Here is a 19,706-nt window from a genome sequence, read left to right as displayed (position 1 = left end):
GCCCCGGTGGCGCGAGTGGATGTCAACGCCCGCAAAACAGCCTGACATCCACTCTCGGAGTAGTACTTAAAGGGGAAGGCCCAAGCACCCCGCACTGCCATCTTCACTGGTTTGCTGCTTCTCGGGTCGCCATCAGTGTGGTCCTGGCTGCCAAGCTGCCCTGGTGGGCTCACTGGGGGCCGTCAGAGGCCTTGCGGAGTGCGCCCTCCCCTTTAAACAACGGTAGAAGCAGTTTCAGTAAAACAGTTGGCTTCTGGTGTCTAGTATCTGTGGAATTGACTATCATGCAGCTTCAGGTCAGGGACGGGTAGGGGTCAGGGCTACAGGTCCGAGGAGTTCCACAAGCAGGTGAAGCAGTGCGTGAAGCTTGTGTCTGGACATTGTGGATTGGTGTGGGATTTTGAGGTGCAGCTGCAGCAGCTGGTGGGCTCCTGGTCTTGTTTCTCCATGGGTTCATTAGTTTTGCGCTGAAGTTTCCATGGATATCAGGGTGTGTATTAATGTTCGGATGAAAGTGGACCTAAAACATCAACGCTGTTTCCGTCCCCACAGATGCTGACTGACTACTGAGTGTTTCCAGCATTTTATGTTTTTATTTCAGATTTCCAGCATCCGTAGCATTTTGCTTGTGTGTAACTAGATTATGAGAGAGAGAAGTCTTTGCCAAAAGTACGTTAATGGAGAAACATATATATGCAGCTTAAGGGCTTGAAATGTCTGTGCTGTGCCCCTTTCATTCTGTTGTAAAGGACAGACTGGCCATAGCTCCTCCATTTCGGGGAAGCTGGACTCTGGCCTGGAGCAAGCCATCTAATCAAACCCACTGGTCTGTACAGCTTTGTGTTATTCGTCATTAGCAAGACATGCATTTTCCCTCCAACTGGCCAAAACAGGGGTGCAGTATCCCATCAGCTGTTGGGTTTGCAGAACACTGCAACTGGCAACAGGGACAAGCTTTGTTGAGGTTTCTGACCCTTCAAACCACTTTTCGAATTACCTTGACCACCTGATTGGACCAAGCCAAGCAGCTGTATGTTTGTAACTGAACAGAGAGACAAAGCGTGGGTGCGCAACAGTGTAACTTCAATTCAATCCTTAAGATGTTGCACAAGTCAATAGCCCTCTATCTCATTCTGGGTGGTAGGTTGGAAAGTGAGGTCCCAGGAGATAGAGTGTTTTGGCAACCCGAGGCCTATAGTTGTCATTGTAAACCCATGGGCCTGTAGCAATACTAACTTACAGTAAAACCAATTCTTCTCATTTTTTTTGCCAAATATTATAATTTCATAAATAAGGTTGGCACCAGTGATGATAAAACTACATGGATCTAATATTAATGCAATGATTTGATGTCGACTGTTCGACCGACCTCAGCTGTTCATTCTGAGAGGCCGTTGTTTATATTCAAGTTTAATAATTCAACATAGCCCTTTACCATTTTCTATGTCGCTTTATCCACCTCTTTTTCTCCACTTCAGGTGGTCACTAATTGGTTTGGAATTGGGCCGGTTGGTGATAAACAGTCATTTCAATAATAGAGAAATGGCCAACAGCATTTCAGAGAGATGTACACGAACAGAGCTGTTCCACACATGCACGTGCCCACACAACATGGTTATTTCAGGTGCCCCTGTAGAGAGGGCAAAAGATGCCATTCCATTTCCACTGTCCTGCACTTACTGGCCTTACTAGGCTGGCAGTCGGCTGAACTATTACGAGCAATCAGCCAATTCTGCTCTCCGATAACCTGAAAGTGCTCGAGAGCACTATGGGCAGACTGAGCCTCCAACTTGTGTTTCCCTACCTCTGGGTTCGCTTCACTTGTTCCGTCCGCAGACAGACCAGCTCAGCTCAAGCATTCAACATGTGGGGGATTGTGGGCTAGACTCTGTATTCAGATGTAATGGGGGGGGGGGGGGGGGGGAGAAAGAGGAGGGAGGCAGTTTATTATGCAATAATGCACTGACCAAACTGGGGTAGAGGCAGTTACTGGCACAGCAATGCACTGCAGGGGTAAGGGCAACATATCGATGCAGTAATGCACGGGGGGGGGGGGGGGGGGGGGCAACATATCGGCGCAGTAATGCACGGTCTCACCAGATACTGGTGAATTTGTTTTTACGTTCACACACTGTTTACTCTACAATATAGCACTGATCTCAACATTCAATTTATTTCTGTAGTGCTTACGATTTTTTTTTCCAATTGCAATGATTCATACGGAGAGCCCTTGCCCTAAATTACACAGGTGCCGTTTAGACATGGTATCCGGGAAATATATTTGTATTGCACTTTCTGCAGAGATGTAACATCATATTTAAGTCATCAGAACAAAGTTTAAAATACATAGTCAAATACTGCCCCTGGAAAACAGATGTACTACATGTAATTTGCACCCTAGGTGTGCACAGAACTCACACATTTTATAAATTATTAGCACAAAACACATTCATGTCAACAGAGTGCTGTGCCCCTTTTGATTCCTGTACACCGGCTCTGTGCTCAAGCCAACAAAAGCTGGTGTTTTACCCGATGCAATTGCCTCCTCTGTCCCCAAACACCTGAGATTCTGCCCTGCACAAATCTCTCGCACACACCAATCTGGCGTGCTGTTTTTTAAAAAAAAGGCTCAGTAACAGGCTGCCTAAGCTCATGTTCCAGAGCTTATAGGCATATCTCTCACTTACCCAGCGACAGACTGAAAGATGTCCCCTTTTTCTCTCTGCTATGTTCCCTCAGCACAGACCAGAAGCTTGTATCAGGTCTCCATTTTTACCCACAGATCCACTGCAGCACAACAAAGACCACCAGGGCTGCCTGCGTTGTCTGTGTGTCAGCAGCAAGCAGCAGCAATGCTCCCAGTGAGCAGTGTGTCTCTCTCCAGCTATTGCACAATTCACATTAATTATTCATTATCCCCTCAACCCTTGGCTTCGAGACAGAAGCAGCTGAGTGCAGATCCAGCCAGCTGATCACATGGGGAAGGCAGTCAAAGGGAGAAAGGCTTCACTTCAGCCTTTTGTTCCGTGTGCCAGGGCTCCTGAGGACACGGCCCTTTCCTCTTGACCTTGACTGACCTCTATATCTGTATGTCCCTGGACAATGGGGATGGCTGGCAGCAGCTGGTCAGCGCGGAGTGGGAGGCAGCCAGAGGCTTGCCTGAGTTCAAGCTCCCAGTGCTCTGTCTGTTCTCCAGTGATCCACTGCTTGCTTTCTGTCTCTCTTTCTCTCCTTTTAAATCCCCCCCAATGCACTGCCAAGACACAGAGTCAAAGGAAAGGAATGGGCGGGTTCATGCTGGAAGCCTGGCAGGGGAGGCTGCTCTCACACAATAACAACTTTTGGACCCGGGCCAAAGGATTTTCCGTTTTTTAAGTCGTGCGCTCTCAATTAATTGCTTTACTGAAACTCTTATCGCTGCAGCGTAAAGCAAATATGTCTAAGAATTAACAAAAAAAAACTTCAAGCCTGATTGAAATCTCATTACATCTCCCCCACCCCTTCCTCTGCTGTTGTTCCGAAACCCATTATGGTAATTTGGATCCAGAGCAAATGGGATGTGCATCCCGGCGGTGGTGGCAGTATTTGTGGGGAATGATCAAACAGGAGCAAGCCACGGTCCTGTGAACAAAGCACAGGTCTCATACCGCGCATTGAAAAGCAGAGTAAATGCAGATCATTGAGCTCTGAGCAAATGATTCACCGTATACCAACCAAGGGCTCTTAACGACGTATTCATCAGTCAACGTGCAACTTTCAAGTGTCAGCTTGGCTCAGTGATACCGCTCTCACCTGAGTCAGAGGGACATGGGTTGCAAGCTGGCCCACATTTCAGTGCAGAGCCGAGCAAGCGCTGCTCAGGCACAGTTGTCGTTTGCTGGACGAGACGTTAAACCGAGGCCACGTCTGCCTGCTCAGGAGGCTGTAAACGATCCCACGGCAGTATTTTGAAAAAGAGCAGAGGGTTTTCCCGGTGCACTGGCCAACATTTATCGCTCAACCAACACCACCAAAATAGATAATCCGGCCATTCATGTCACTGCTGTTTTGTGGGATCTTGCTGTGCACAAATGGTTGCCATGTTTGAATAAATAATAAAAATGAGAGTCCAGTTCTATAAATTAGTTCACATTGTGCTGGCACCATGCAGTTCTGAGGATTGCACCTCCCTCCCTTCACAATGATGGCTCCATCTTGCAAAGAAATATGTGTGCAGGTTAAGCTAGGGCTCGAAACATATTTCTCAGCAGCTACATTTCAGGTTTGAAATTCAGTCAGTACAGAAATGTCTGCACATCATTTAATGCCTGAGGCTTGAACAAAGGCAAATTCTTCCAAATCCAATCCCCCTTTCTGGCCCGCAATTGGCTGTTGGGTACATCAACAGCACCTTCCACGCAAGTCACACACCAAGTACCAGGAGCAGGCACTACCCAACCCAAACAAGGTAGCTGGCAAAGCCCTGGCAACACAACCAAGGCCACCAGACTAACCACAGCGGATGAGCATAGCAGTACACATTAACTGGACTCAGACTATAGTGCGTTCCACCCCCTTCCCCGTCCCCTTAATCCCAAGGGGGTGATGCTCACCTATTCTTAGCCTCTACCCGCCCTTCCTGCAGATCCATCACAGCAACGGGCGGCTCAGGAGGAAGGTGGTGGTGAATGTGAAGGGGATGAGGAGGATTAAGCCAAGTGGGTTGTCTCAGCACAGCGGCACAAGCCAGGCCTCCAGCTGTACCCCTTCAAAGTAGCACACCAGTGGGACATGGGAGCGACTCTAACCTCACACAAAGCAGCCCCATCTCAGTCTCATGAGCCTTATGTAGAGCTTGAGCAGCCAATCACCTCCTGCGGTCCTGGCCCTCAGGTGGCACATGAATTGGTCTCCATAATTGAATACCATAGCCGCTCCTGCAAATCCCAGCCTGTGGGTCAAGGGAGTGGGGAGGCCAGAATCAGCTGGTGGGCCGACTCTGAGAGAAGTGCTGGTGTCTGTCAGCAGAATGGCAACAATAAAAAACTGCTTTAGATATATCTTGTTACCTGCAGCAACCTGAGGTGACAGATCCCCAGCCTCTCCTGTTTCAAGAGCTCCTCACCTGCACCTTGAAAAGCTGCTCCTGGCAGCTGCTGTGCCTCCCCGACACGGTGTCCAACTTCGCCCGAGTGCAGCAGCCGGCCATATCCCAGGACACTCCCGGGGGAGGTGCTTTGCCACTGGCTGTCTCTTGGGCATATTAATGTGGTGACGCAGTGGGTGCATCGCATGAGGGGAGGGAGCTATTTCAACACGCAAATCGAGAAACAGCAGCTTGCACGCCACTTTCCTCACAAAAGAAAGTTTCCCACACTGTTCCTGAGCACCGGGGGAAGACATCCCGATTCTCCTGCGCTCTCGTTACCTTCTCACTGACCAGTGAATCTATCTCTGTTTAACTATCACAATCCTTCACAATCTGGGAAACATCTATAAAGTCACCTCTCAACCTTCTCAACTTCGGTGAAAAAAGCACTAATAACTCATGTCTCGTTGATAACTGTAACCCATCATCCTGTAACATCCCATTGAACCTACACTGCACCTGTTCTGTAATCTTCGCTACCAACGGGTATCTGGCAAAATTGATGCATTGTTGTAGCTTGGTGGTGATTTCTTTAACTTAGTCACAAGACATAAGTGAGATAATGTTCCTTTTCCCCCCCCTCACCCCTTGAAATGAGCTGAACCCAGCGACATTTGTGGGGCAGGTGATTTCCCGGACTGGTCATGCACTAGGTGGGAATGGGCGGCTGCCCCAGTTTGGGCCTGGCTTCATGCTGTGTTTTAGTGTTTGGCGAGATTGTGGATCCAGTGAAGTTTTGCACCTGTCAGCTTACAGTTGGTTATGCAGATGTTGTAAGATCAAGGTACCAGTGTATGGACTGTAACAAGCTTTGATCCTTTGGATATAGTGCACCTGCAGTAAAAGGAAAAGTGATCTGTTTATGACAAGGATGTGTGTCTTCATATCTCTGCCATGTCCATGTAACCCAATTCTCCCTGCCTCCATTTGCATGGCATCATGTCGCTCCAGACCAGAGGCCATTAACTTCAATCTTACCCTTACTCCTGCTATCTTTCATCTTAATCCCTACCCCAACCCATCACACCCCCTCTGCCTTCCTACTCTCTACTTCTGTTGGCTTGAATTATGAGACCCACTTCCTGCTCCCTTGACTGCATTCTCATTAAACTGAAGATCACCCCACCCTGCTCGCTCGATGGTTCCCTCTCCTTGGGTATTTACGTCTCTTTCAAAACCGCTATCATCACCCCGGTCAAAAAAATTCCCTCGATCTGCTGTCTTTATAAACATCCCCCTTTCCTCTCCAAAGCCCCCAAGATCCCTGCCCATCTTTCCTGCAAGTTCCTGTCAATCTCTTCAATTAGAGTGCCACATCCCCCAAATCACAAATGGCATTTGCTGTGACTGAGGCCCTGGTACATCATCACTTCTCCATTGAAATCTGCTCCTATATCCAATGGTCTTTGTACATGGAGGGGTTCATTTGCTCTTCGTGCACTGGTAGCGGGTTAAAGAAGCGTTCGTGTGTTTGTCTTTTAGTCTCGTGGTTTTGCAGGAACATACGACTTTACTCGGTGTATACAAGCTCAAAAGCTTCCGAATTAAATGCTACTGAGGAGCCAATTGGAAGACAGCTACGACAAGGGGAACTTCATCACCTGTTAACATCCAAACAGACACATAACCAACGGGAATACTATAGTGGGTCCACCCAGCTGTGATGGACACAAGAATGGATACATTGATGGATCAAGAAGAAGATTGTAAAGAGCTTACCTCACTAGTGAAGCCTGAGCATTACTGTGAGCGGCAGGGCGGAATGGCAAAATGCCCGATTTGCAAGTAAAGAACAGCCAACAGATAAACAAAAGGGCCGATTTTTGCCCTGCCCACCTGGCCCATTTGGCAGACTGTTAAACTCTCCCTGGGGAGCCACCCGCCGCCGCCCCTTCGAGTAAGCGAGAAGGATGCTGACAGGAAGCAGCCGGGCCCTTGAAATATGCAGATCAGGGCCCAGCTACTTTAAGCCTGAGTCTGAGCGGGGAAATGGTTGTGAATCGAGTGGGAAGAGAAGCCAAGGCCAGGAGGAACATTCATATCCTGAGCTCCCCCACCACTTCCCAATCATGAGGCCCTCCTGAAACCCTCTCCCCACGCCGTACCCGAGTGACAGGGAGCTTTCCTTCAGCCCCTATTGGCAGCCTCCTCTTGCCCCACTTTGTGCTCACGCCAGCTACTGCTTCCCATAGGTTTCCCACGGTTAGTGGTCTGCAGATCAGGCCCGGGAGTTAAAATCAAGCTGAGCCTCACACTACCGAGGCCAGGACTGTTTGCTCCCGCCCTTGGGTTAAACACAGGGCCCGTGTCCAGCAGTGATGGAAGCGATCGCACAGAATGCTGTCTCCTGTCCACGGCACATGGAAGGATGTACAGAAGCTATCCAACATGAAGAAAAGTGCTGTTCAGCAATGAGGGAGGCTGTCAATTATTTTACATTGTTATATATGAATATGACTGTGAATGATCTTTCTATGAGCATCCAAGGAGGTTGGCAGTATCAGATGTGTTTCTCCGAGTAATTTCACGAAAGAGTACTATTAATCTAAATTTATCCAGAAACGTGCTCGAAGTGAACGTAGAATACAGCGAATGAGGATACTTTAGAAATATCAGAGCAGGCCACGAAAGGGAAACAGGCAATGTGGAAATGATTGATCAATAATTATCCTATTGACAGATGGAACTGGCATGTGGAAGATAGATAACCTGATTTTGCAGCTTCAGCTACTATTTTACAACTATCCCCAGCAATATGGAAATTGCCTGCAGCCTTTGCTTCTCTCTGAAAAATATTGTCTCATACGACATATGCTGTTCTTTACAACACCAACTTGCATTTATATAGTGCCTTTAACATAATAAAGCGTCCCAATGCACTTCACGTTAGCTAATAAAATTTGGCACTGAGCCACATAAGGGGATATTAGGACAGATGACCAAAAGCTTAGTCAAATCGACAAGTTTTAAGGAGCGTCTTAAAGGAGAAGACAGAGGCGGAGAGGCTTAAAGAGGAATTCCAGAGCTTAGGGCCTCGGCAGCTAAAGGCACGGCCGCCAATGGTGGGGCGATGGAAATTGGGGATATGCAAGAGGCCAGAATCAGAGGAGGGCAGAGATCTTGGAGGGTTGTGGGGCCGGGGGAGATTACAGAGATGGGGGGGTGCGAGGCCATGAGAATTTTAAAACCGAGGCGTTGCCGGACCGGGAGCCTATGGAGGTCAGCGAGCACAGGGTGTGACGGGTCAATGGGTAGCCTTGAACGAAGGACAAAGTATGGGATACAGTGGTGGTACTCCTTATCCAATAAGGATGGGCCAGAATTGACAATATAAGCTGGAAGGCCATTCAGAATGCTGAAATTTGAGGCGATGAATTTTCATTTCATGTCGAAATCACTTCTAATGGTTTAGAACAGGTGCAAACACTGCCTGAAAGATCAAGTGCAGACAATTCCAATGGCAGCTCATTTGCTCTCGCTGCAGACTCATATGGACGAGTTGATGAAGAAAATTGGATGCAAGTCAAATTTATACGGACAGGCAACTAAATGGGGCGTGTCGTAATAGAAGGACAAAAATTCTTAAAGCCTTTGTAAGGATGCAAAAGGCATCTCAATCAATTTGTTGCATTGCTAAGACTGAGGAGTCAGGCTATTCCAAACCTCGAGGTAAGCATTGCAGGATGTCTGTGAGGAGGTACAGCCAAGCTCCAGGCCATCAGACCTCTCACCAACATTTTCACTGCTGATGTTTTGGGTCCAATATATCAGATGCGATAAAAGTTAGCTTCATCATTTTGCACTTGCATCGAATTTTTCACCAAAAGATGTTAGTTGAAATTGTTTGGATTCACCAAGTTAATCTGCAGAAATAAGCTATTTGACCCAAGCAATTAAATATGACATGCATTGCAAACAGTTTTATAAACAGGAAAAGGCCATTAGGTTTAACAAGCCCATCCCCTTTCCACTGTACAACCTCACTGATATTGCTTGTGCCACAGACTGCACACAAAGGGCTACAATTCATTAGTCTGTGTATTAGTGGCACAGTCAATTTATCCCAGCCTGATGGCCATCAGGCAGCATGGACCACCCATACCTCTTAGCATGTATCCTGTCAAGCCCTCTTAAGAATTTTATATGTTTCAATGAGATCACCTCTCATTCTTCTAAACTCCAGACTATAAGCCCAGTCTACTGAATCTCTCCTCATAGGACAACCTTCTCATAGAAACATAGAAATCTACAGCGCAGGTGGCCATTTCGACCCATCGTGTCCGCGCCGGCCGACAAAGAGCCGCACGGCCCTCGGTCAGCAGCCCTGAAGGTTACATATAAACCTATGAACAATGAACAATGGCGTAAAGGTAAAGAGCACCCAGCCCAACCAGTCTGCCCTACACAACTGTGACACCCCTTATACTGAAACATTCTACACTCCACCACAGTTGGAGCCACGTAATCTCCTGGGAGAGGCAAAAACCAGATAAAAATCCAGGCCAATTTGGTTGGAAAAATCTGAGAAAATTCCTCTCCGACCTATCCAGCCGATGGAAACGAGTCCAGGAGATCATCCTGGCTGTATTCAATTCCCTGCAGTACTTACCATCATATCTGCGCCGTCCAACAAGAGGTTATCCAGTCTAATCCCAATTACCAACTCCAGGTCCGTAACCCTGCAGGTTACGGCACTTTAAGTGCCCATCCAACCATCTCTTAAATCTGGCGAGGGTTTCTGCATCCACCACTCTTCCAGATCCCCACAACCCTCTGCGTAAAGAAGCCCCCCCCCCCCTCAAAGCCCCTCTAAACCTTCCACCAACCATCTTAAAACTATGCCCCCTCGTAATAGACCCCTCCACTATATCCAGGCCCCTCAATATTTTGTACACCTCAATGAGGTCTCCTCTCAACCTCCTTTGTTCCAATGAGAACAGACCTAGTCTATCCAATCTGTCCTCATAACTAAGATTCTCCATTCTAGGCAGCATCCTAGTAAATCTTCTCTGCACCCTCTCTAGTGCAATCACATCCTTCCTATAATACGGCGACCAGAACTGCACACAGTACTCCAGCTGTGGCCTAACCAAATGATTATACAATTTAAGCATAACCTCCCTGCTCTTATATTCTATGCCTCGCCCAATTCGTATGCCTTCTTAACCACTTTATCCACCTGGCCTGCTACTTTCAGGGATCTGTGGACAAGCACTCCAAGGTCCCTTTGTTCCTCTACACTATTAAGTGGCCTACCGCTTAATGTGTATACCTTTCCTTATTAGCCCTCCCAAAATGCATTACTTCACACTTGTCTGAATTAAATTCCATTTGCTACTGCTCTGCCCACCTGACCAGTAGATTGATATCCTCCTGCAGCCCATGACTTTCCTCTTCATTATCAACCACACAGCCAATTTTAGTGTTGTCTGCAAACTTCTTAATCATGCTCCCTATATTCAAATCTAAATCATTGATATATACCACAAAAAGCAAGGGACCCAGTACTGAGCCCTGCGGAATCCCACTGGAAACATCCTTCCAGTCACAAAATCATCCATCAATCATTACCCTTTGCTGGCTACCTCTAAGCCAATTTAAGATCCAACTTGCCACTTTGCTCTGGATCCCATGAGCTTTAATCTTCATGACCAGTCTACCATGTGGAACCTTATCAAAAGCTTTGCTAAAGTCCATATATACTACATCGTATGCACTACCCTCATCGACCCTCCTGGTTACCTCCTCAAAAAATTCAATCAGGTTAGTCAAACACGATCTTCCCTTAACAAATCCATGCTGACTGTCCCTAATTAATCCTTGCCTTTCCAAATGTAGATTTATCCTGTCTTTCAGGATTTTTTCCAATAATTTTCCCACCACTGAGGTTAGACTGACAGGCCTGTAATTACTCAGCCTATTCCTTTCTCTTTTCTTAAACAAGGGTACTACATTAGCAGTCCTCCAATCCTCCAGCACCATGCCCAAATCCAAAGAGGACTGGAAAATGGTGGTCGAGGCCTCTGCTATTTCCTCTTTTACTTCGCTCAACAGCCTGGGATGCATTTCATCCGGGCCTGGGGACTTATCTACTTTCAAAGCTGCTAAACTCCTTAATATTTCCTCTCTCACTATGTTTATTTCATCCAGAATTAATTCATCTCAGGAATCAATCTAGTGAACCTTCGTTGCACCGCCTCGAAGGCAAATATATCCTTCCTTAGGTACAGAGACCAAAACTGTGCACAGTACTCCAGGTGTGGTTTCACCAAAGCCCTATACAATTGCAGCAAGACTTTCCTTAGTCTTGTATTCCAACTCCCTTGCAATCAAGGCCAACATGCTCAAGTTCACGGGGTTGGGGGTAATATATTAGCATGGATAGAAGATTGGCTGACAAACAGAAAACAGAGAGTCGGGATAAATGGTTCATTCTCTAGTTCGCAATCAGTAACGAGTGGGGTACTGCAGGGATCAGTGCTGGGACCCCAACTATTTACAATCTATATTAACAACTTGGAAGAGGGGACTGAGTGTAACATAGCCAAGTTTGTTGACAATACAAAGATGGGAGGAAGGGCAATGTGTGAGGAGGACATAAGAGGCTGCAGGAGTACATAGGCAGGCTAAGTGAGTGGGCAAGAATTTGGCAGATGGAGTATAATGTTGGAAAGTGTGAGGTTATGCACTTTGGCAGAAAAAAAATCAAGGAGCAAGTTATTATTTAAAGGGAGAAAGATTGCAAAGTGCTTCAGTACAGCGGGACCTGAGGGGTACTTGTGCATGAAATACAAAAGGATAGTATGCAGGTACAGCAAGTGATCAGGAGGGCCAATGGAATCTTGGCTTTTATTGCAAAGGGGATGGAGTATAAAAGCAGGGAAGTCTTGTTACAGCTGTACAGGGTATTGGTGAGGCCACACCTGGAATACTGCGTGCAGTTTTGGTTTCCATATTTACGAAAGGATATACTTGCTGCGGAGGCAGTTCAGAGAAGGTTCACTAAGTTGATCCCGGGGATGAGGGGTTTGACTTATGAGGAAAGGTTGAGTAGGTTGGGCCTCTCATTGGAATTCAGAAGAATGAGAGGTGATCTTATAGAAACATATAAGATTATGAGGGGTCTTGACAAGGTGGATGCAGAGAGGATGTTTCCACTGGTGGGGGAGACTAGAACTAGAGGGCATGATCTTAAAATAAGGGGCCGCCCATTTAGAACTGAGATGAGGAGAAATTTCTTCTCTCAAAGGGTTGTGAATCTATGGAATTCGCTGCCTCAGAGAGCTGTGGAAGCTGGGACATTAAATAAATTTAAGATAGAAATAGACAGTTTCTTAAACGATAAAAAGATAAGGAATTATGGGGAGCGGGCAGGGAAGTGGAGCTGAGTCCATGATCAGATCAGCCATGATCTTATTGAATGGCGGAGCAGGCTCGAGGGGCCGTATGGCCTTCTCCTGCTCCTATTTCTCATGTTCTTATGTTCTTATACTGTTCTTTCCTCCCCTCCACTTGCTTAAAAATCTGTTACATCTCTAACTTTTTCCAGTTCTGATGAAGGGTCATCAACCTGAAATTTTAACTCTGTTTCTCTCTCCACAGATGCTGCCCGACCTACTGAGTATTTCCAGCATTTTCTGTTTTTATTTTACATTTCCAGCAACCGCAATATTTTGCTTTTGTGCCAACATACTATTTGCTTTCCTTTCCCGCATGCTAACTTTCTGTGTTTTGTGTACAAGGACACCAAAATCACTCTAAACACCAACGTTTAATAGTTTCTCACCATTTAAAAAATATTCTGTTTTCTATTCTTCCTAACAAAGTGAATGACCTCACATTTTCCCACATTATACTTCACATCTAACACCTTATTGCCCACTCACTTAATCTGTCTATATGCCTTTGCAACAACAACTTGTATTTAGATAACGCCTTTAACGTAGTGAAACGTCCCGAGGCGCTTCACGGGAGTATTATGAGATTGAAAAAATTTGACACCAACCGCATAAGTAGAAATCAACGCAGGCGACCAAAAGTTTGGTCAAAGAGGTAGGTTTTAAGGAGCGCCTTGAAGGAGGAAAGAGAGGTAGAGAGGTGGAGAGGTTTAGGCAGGGAGTTCCAGAGCCTGGGACCCAGACAACAGAAGGCACGGCCACCAATGGTTGAGCTATTATAATTAGGGATGCTCAAGAGGGCAGAATTAGAGGAGCAGAGACATCTTGGGGGGGTTGTGGGGCTGGAGGAGATTACTGAGATATGGAGGGATTTGAAAATAAGGATGAGAATTTTGAAATCGAGGTGTTGCTTAACCAGAAGCCAATGTAGGTCAGTGAGCACAGGGGCGATGGGTGAGTGGGACTTGGTCCGAGTTAGGACACGGGCTGCCGAGTTTTGGATCACCTCTCTTTTACGTAGGGTAGAATCTGGATCCCCTGAACCCAATTGGCTGGGATTTTATTGAGTCTTGTGAACATCACGTGACTGGCTAAGCCACTCCCAACTCAACAGCTCTACAACTATTTTTGTAAAACTTTTAAATCACGTACTCCTTTTTTAATGGCACCAAAACCCACAAATTAACAATTAAACATTAAAGGGAATCTTTTCAAATCAAATTAAATTAAAATTTTGCTTCAACAGCTCTACAACTATTTTAAGTTGAAACAATAAGCAAATGCCCAATTAAAGGAGCACTAAAACCGACAAATGAAATTTTGGACAGTAAACAAATCAAATTATGATGATGCACTCCAGTCCCTCCGGCGCCCACCTCTCGCGGAAGGTCGCTAGCGTACCGGTGGACACCGCGTGCTCCGTCTCCAGGGATACCCTGGCTCGGATGTAACCGCGGAAGAGAGGCAGCAACTCGGGCTGAACGATCCCCTCGACTGCCCGCTGCCCGGATTGGTTAATGGCCGCCTTGGCCAAGCCCAGGAGCAGGCCTACGAGGAGGCCTACCGACCTGCCCGTTCCCCTCCGCACAGGGTGCCCAAAGATCAGGAGCATGGGACTGAAGTGCAACCAGAATTTGAGGAGCAGCCCCTTCAATTATTGAAAGAAGGGCTGCAGCCTCACACATTCCACATACACATGGAGCACGGACTCCTCCAGAACGCAGAAATTGTAGGCGACCTGGGAGTCCGTGAACAGACTTAAAAACCGATTGCACAGGACTGCTCCGTGCAACACCCTCCAGGCCAAGTCCCCAATAAATAAAGGGAGGACTCCCGTGTAGAGAGCACTCCATTGGGGACACCCGCCTCCTCCGAACGGCAAGATGGTACGCCATGGCGCGTCCGGACGGCAGACGAGGATGGCAAAGTGGAGAGCGTACAAGAGCAGTCCGTACTTGAATCCCCTCCGCGCAAAACTGAAAGGCACGGAGGGGATTTCCCGGAGGAGGCTCAAGTTGTGAGATGCCGGCTCCCGAGGGAGGTTTCGGGGCTTGGTGTCGATGAGGAATTCCGATCGGACAATTATGCCCCCGGGTTCAGCCGGGCCACCAACAGGCAGTCGCCGGCGCCCCCTCTTGGCCCTCCCTGGTGGCCCAGTGGCCCTTTAACTGAAGCGGAGGGACCTTGTCACACATCCATGTCGCGCTGACTGGTCGGGGCAGCCGACCCACTGCAAGGGCACTGTCGTCCCCCCGCCACCCCCCGCGCAGCCGCCCACAACACCGCCCCGACACAAAACATCCCAAGTGCTGATTATCTCCTGTATCTCCGCCCCAATCCATGAGGTGGAGAAAAACTTTCCAAATGGGTAGGTAGCCCCGTTTGGGGCGGGGCACAATTTCGGCTCCAGTGTGTGTTGGATTCTTCTGCCAGTTTTACGGAGCTGGATGCAGCAGCTTAAATGCAGGATGTCAGCTAAGGGATGCCAGAACTTGCTCCAAAACCACACCGGTAAAAAAATGGTTCAGAGATGAATTTCATTCCTTATTTTCTTACTTTTATTAAGGACTGCCCAACAAATCGGAACTCTGGCCTGGGAGCAAGTTTAAAAGATCTACTTTGAATGTACGGAAACAAAAGGCATAATTTCCCTCCTCCTCCCCAGAGGATAGCTGGAGCCGCTGACAGACCACAAATGGACAAAGGGCAGAGAGACACGAACGTTCCTCCCTCTGCTGCACACGCGTTGTACCTGCCGCGACCAAACCGTCCATCCACACCCAGCAGCTGGCCCCTCCGGGATTTCATCCTCCTGCTCTGCCCTGGCCAGAAGCTGCTGCTCTCAGGGTCTTGCACTCATCGTCATCTCTTACTTGAGAGCCTCCTCACCACACAGTTTGCTCCAGTCCAGTTCTTTTTAGTTAAACCTATGATTCTGTGTTGATTTGACGTCACTTCTTATTGGCATTGCAACAGTGACACTTCAAAAGTACTTCGTTGGCTGTGAAGCGCTTTGGGATGTCCCGAGGTCGTGAAAGGTGCTATATAAATGCAAGTCTTTCTTTCATTTGAACCAGCCAGTTTAGTGCATCGGGGGCGAGCCCCCCATATTACTGGGTGCGGAAGTCTATGACCTGCTCCGTGTCCAGTGTAGCGAGCAGCGTGCAAGCTTTGTCAAGGCCCTCAAATTATTTAAATGAGGTGAGCGCTTCATAATGCACGTAGAGCAGCACGCCAGTCACGGACACCTGTGTGGGATGGAAGGGCAGCTTCAGGGGCGGCCTGCAAGGATTTCAAGCGTTTGATCCTGGGGGAACACTGTTCACTAGCCAAATCCTGTTAGCCCCCCCAGTCTGAATACAAATGAGCCATTACTGGTAGCCCCACCCTCACTGTCCCCGGCCCTCCCAGTGCTCACACACTATGTACCAGGTATGCTGTCCAATTATGTAAATGAGCTAACCTTGAACGACGGGATGAAGTTGCTCATTTAGGCATAGGTGCAGCCAGATCCTCTGGAGCAGCCGTGCCAGGGCCAGAGCCACAGCCACACCCAGGGCAGAGCCAGGGCCAGACTCAGAACAGAGTCTGAGCAGAGCCTGAGCCAATGCTAGGGCCAGACACAGAGCAGAGCCAATGCCAGAGCCAGACACAGGGACAGAGCCAGTGCCACATCCAGAGCAATGGCAGAGCCACACCCAGAGCAGTGCCAGAGCCACACCCAGAGCAGTACCAGAGCCAGACACAGGGCAGAGGCAGTACCAGACCCAGGGCAGAGCCAGTGCCAGGGCTGTGCAGCCAGGCTAGCACTATTGGTCCTAGAATCAGTCAATTTTCACAGGATCCCCATTCAGTGATGGCTACTGAAAAGCACGTATTGGAAGAGGACATGATCGGGTTGAATTCTGATGGTCCTGTTGATGGATAGCTGGCCACATGCAGGCCCACCCTCACACGGACCCTTTAAGCGAGGTACCGGGAGCACTGATAGAAGCTGTGCGACCCGTGCCGCAGCGAGAGTCAGCTCCTTCAGGAAAGGAAGGGAGAAAATGGCCTCAAAATATATGTAATTTCTACTTAGGTAACATTAACAAAACGAACAATGTAGACTGGAAACAGGCCATATCCCGAAACAAAGCTTATTCCAATGAACACTGTGAATTCGTCATTTCATATCGCTGCCAACCGACTTTAAAAATTATCCTCAAGAATATCAATTGTCTTTAGCAACAGCAGAAGAACCAAGAAACGTTTGTGTAAGAATAATTAAACTGAATTGAACGTATTCTGTGATACTGACTTCAATAAATTAGCCCAGTGACTCAGGCGTCAGTTCCTGGGGATGTGCTCTGTGACCCCCAGAGGGTTGCTTGCATTGCCAGACCACATATCGCACCATGTAAGGATGATTCAGTTCAGATCACGCAGACTGCGTAGGTGCAGTCTCTACAAACACTCAACTGTCTTCCTTGGAATATCTGAATAAATCATCAGCTTTGAAAGCTTTGGGACTGAGGACTGAGTAGAGTGACATGTCTTCTCAATCCACCTGTAGTCTCCAAGCTCTCCTTTTTATCACTTACTGCCCTGTTTTATTCCACTTCTACAGACTGGAATAGTTGCACAGGTGTCAGCAGCGCTCCGTCATTTCAGTGAAACATGTGCTCACACAGTGAGACACGCAGCTGAGCCCCATCGTCCTCACCTGACCGCCGCACAACAGTCACCAGATGGTGATCAGGAACACAAACCCCGATTTAATCCACCGCTCCCCTCAGCGAACTGTTGCAGCCAACTGCTGCCCCCAAGATCAGCTGGCTCAACATTGACTGAGGAGGAAGCTGGGGCTTTCTACTCTGCGGGGCTCAGTGCCGATGGTCCAGACCACTGCAGTGAGCTAGGGTGGGGTAGGCGCTCGCTGATGTATGAAAGAGCCACTAACCAAACAGTGAATTGAGTTTAATGGGTAATTGCTTCACTGGAGAGGGACTGCATCCAACCAGGTGAGCAGCGACTGGCGTAGCTCACTGACAGCTACAATATCAACAGTAACTTGTCAGAATCTTATTCTCACTTATTAATTCAGCTTTAGTGTTAACACTTAGAAAAATTCTCAGTGACATAGATTAAAACATATTTTATTCAGCAACATAGTGTGGATTATGTACTGCCCCATCTCCAACCTGCCTTTCCTCTTCAAAGTCCTTAAACGTGTTGTCGCCTCCCAAATCCGTGTCCATCTTTCCCGCAACTCCATGCGTGAATCCCTCCAATCAGGTTTCCATCCCTGCTATAGTACTGAAATGGCCCTCATCAAAGTCACACTGGGTTGGACTGCACTTGCCTAGTTTCATTCTTATCTATCCAATCGGAGCAAAAGAATCACCAGCAAGACCTGGACAACATTCAGGCTTGGGCTGATAAGTGGCATGTATCTTTTGTGCCACACAAGTGCCAGGCCATGACTATTGCTAACAAGCAAGAGTCTAACCAGCTCCCCATGAAACTCAACAGCATTACCATCATTGAATTCCTCACCATCAACATCCTGGGGGTCACCATTGACCAGAAATTTAACTGGACCAGCCACATAAATACTATGGCAACAAGAGCTGGGTATTCTGCAGTGAGTGTCTCACCTCCTGACTCCCCAAAGCCTTTCCACCATCTACACGACACAAGTCAGGAGTGTGATGGAATACTCTCCACTTGCCTGGATGAGTGCAGCTCCAACAACACTCAAGAAGCTCGACACCATCCAGGAAAAAGCAGCCCGTTTGATCAGCACCCCATCCACCACCTTCAACATTCACTCCCTCCACCACCGGCGCACCGTGGCTGCAGTGTGCACCATCTACAAGATGCACTGCAGCAACTCGCCAAGGCTTCTTCGGCAGCACCTCCCAAACCCGCAGTCTCTACTACTTAGAAGGACAAGGGCAGCAGGTGCAGGGAACACCATTACCTCCAAGTTCCCCTCCAAATCACACACCATCCTGACTTGGAAATTTATCACCGATCCTTCATCATCGCTGGGTCAAAATGCTGGAACTCCCTCCCTAACAGCACTGTGGGAGTATCTTCACCACACAGTCTGCAGTTTCTCCTCTCGCTCCCGCATTATTATCTCTGGTCTATCCTTGGTCCCTTTCTATTTCTCATCTACCATCTTCAAGGCACAAGTCAAGAGTGTGAAGGAATACTCCTCACTTGCCTGGATGAGTGTAGCTCCAACAGCACTCAAGAAGCTTGACACCATTCAGAATAAAGCAGCCCACTTGATTGGCGCTCCATCTCTCGGGCGATATCATGCGAAAACACAGCTTCAGTTTCCATATGTACGCTGATGCCACCCAACTCGACCTCACCACCACTTCGCTCGACCCTTCCACTGACTCTAAATTGTCAAACTGCTTGTCCGACATTCAGACTGGATGAGCAGAAATTTTCTCCGAATAAATATTGGGAAGACCGAAGCCATTGTTTTCGGTCCCCGCCACAAACTCCGTTTCCTAGCCACCGACTCCATACCTCTCCTCAACTTCTGTTTGAGGCTGAACCACACTGTTCACAACCTTGGTGTCATATTTGACCACGAGATGAGCTTCTGGCCGCATATCCACAGCATAACTAAGACTCCCTATTTCCACCTCTGTAACATCGCCCAACTCCACCCCTGCCTCAGCTCATTCGCTGCTGAAGCCCTCATTCATGCTTTTATTACCTCGAGACGTGACCATTCCAATGCACTCCTGGCTGGCCGTCCACGTTCTATCCGAAGTAAACCTGAGGTCATCCAAAACTCGGCTGCCCCGTGTCCTAAATCGCACCAAATCCCATTCGCCCATCACCACTGTACTCTCTGCCCTACACTGGCTCCCCGTTAAGCAATACCTCAATTTAAAAGTTCTCATAGTTACTTTCAAATCCCTCCTGGCCTCGCCCCTCCCTTTCTCTGTAATCTCCTTCAACCCCACAACCCATTGAGATATCTGCGCTCCTCTATTTCTGGTCTCTTGAGCATCCCTGATTATAATCGCTCCACCATTGGTGGCCGTGCCTTCAGCTGCCTGGGCCCTAAGCTCTGTAATTCCCCTCTCGATAGCTCTCTTTCCTCTTTTAAGACGCTCCTTATAACCTAGCTTTTGGTCACTGTCCTAATATTTCCTTATGTGGCTCGG

General features: G+C 47.9%; 1 protein-coding gene across 3 annotated transcripts in view; it reads right to left on the bottom strand.

Annotated features, from left to right (window-relative positions):
* Positions 1–19,706, bottom strand: part of LOC139235052 (zinc finger MIZ domain-containing protein 1-like) — a 293,638-nt gene that overhangs the window by 158,373 nt on the left and 115,559 nt on the right. The window contains exon 1 of one of the 3 annotated variants that reach the window (XM_070866174.1): positions 2,688–2,884. The exons of 1 other annotated variant lie outside the window; for it this stretch is intronic. The gene's annotated coding sequence lies outside the window, so the exon portion shown is untranslated. Of the gene's footprint in view, positions 1–2,687; positions 2,885–19,706 lie in introns of those variants that run through there. One more of the 3 variants, XM_070866175.1, reaches the window with a different exon arrangement.

The sequence above is a fragment of the Pristiophorus japonicus genome, chromosome 22, assembly GCF_044704955.1.
Source record: "Pristiophorus japonicus isolate sPriJap1 chromosome 22, sPriJap1.hap1, whole genome shotgun sequence".
Classification (NCBI taxonomy): domain Eukaryota; kingdom Metazoa; phylum Chordata; class Chondrichthyes; family Pristiophoridae; genus Pristiophorus; species Pristiophorus japonicus.
Note: the sequence above shows the minus strand (reverse complement) of the source record. Positions and strands in the feature narration are given on the sequence as shown.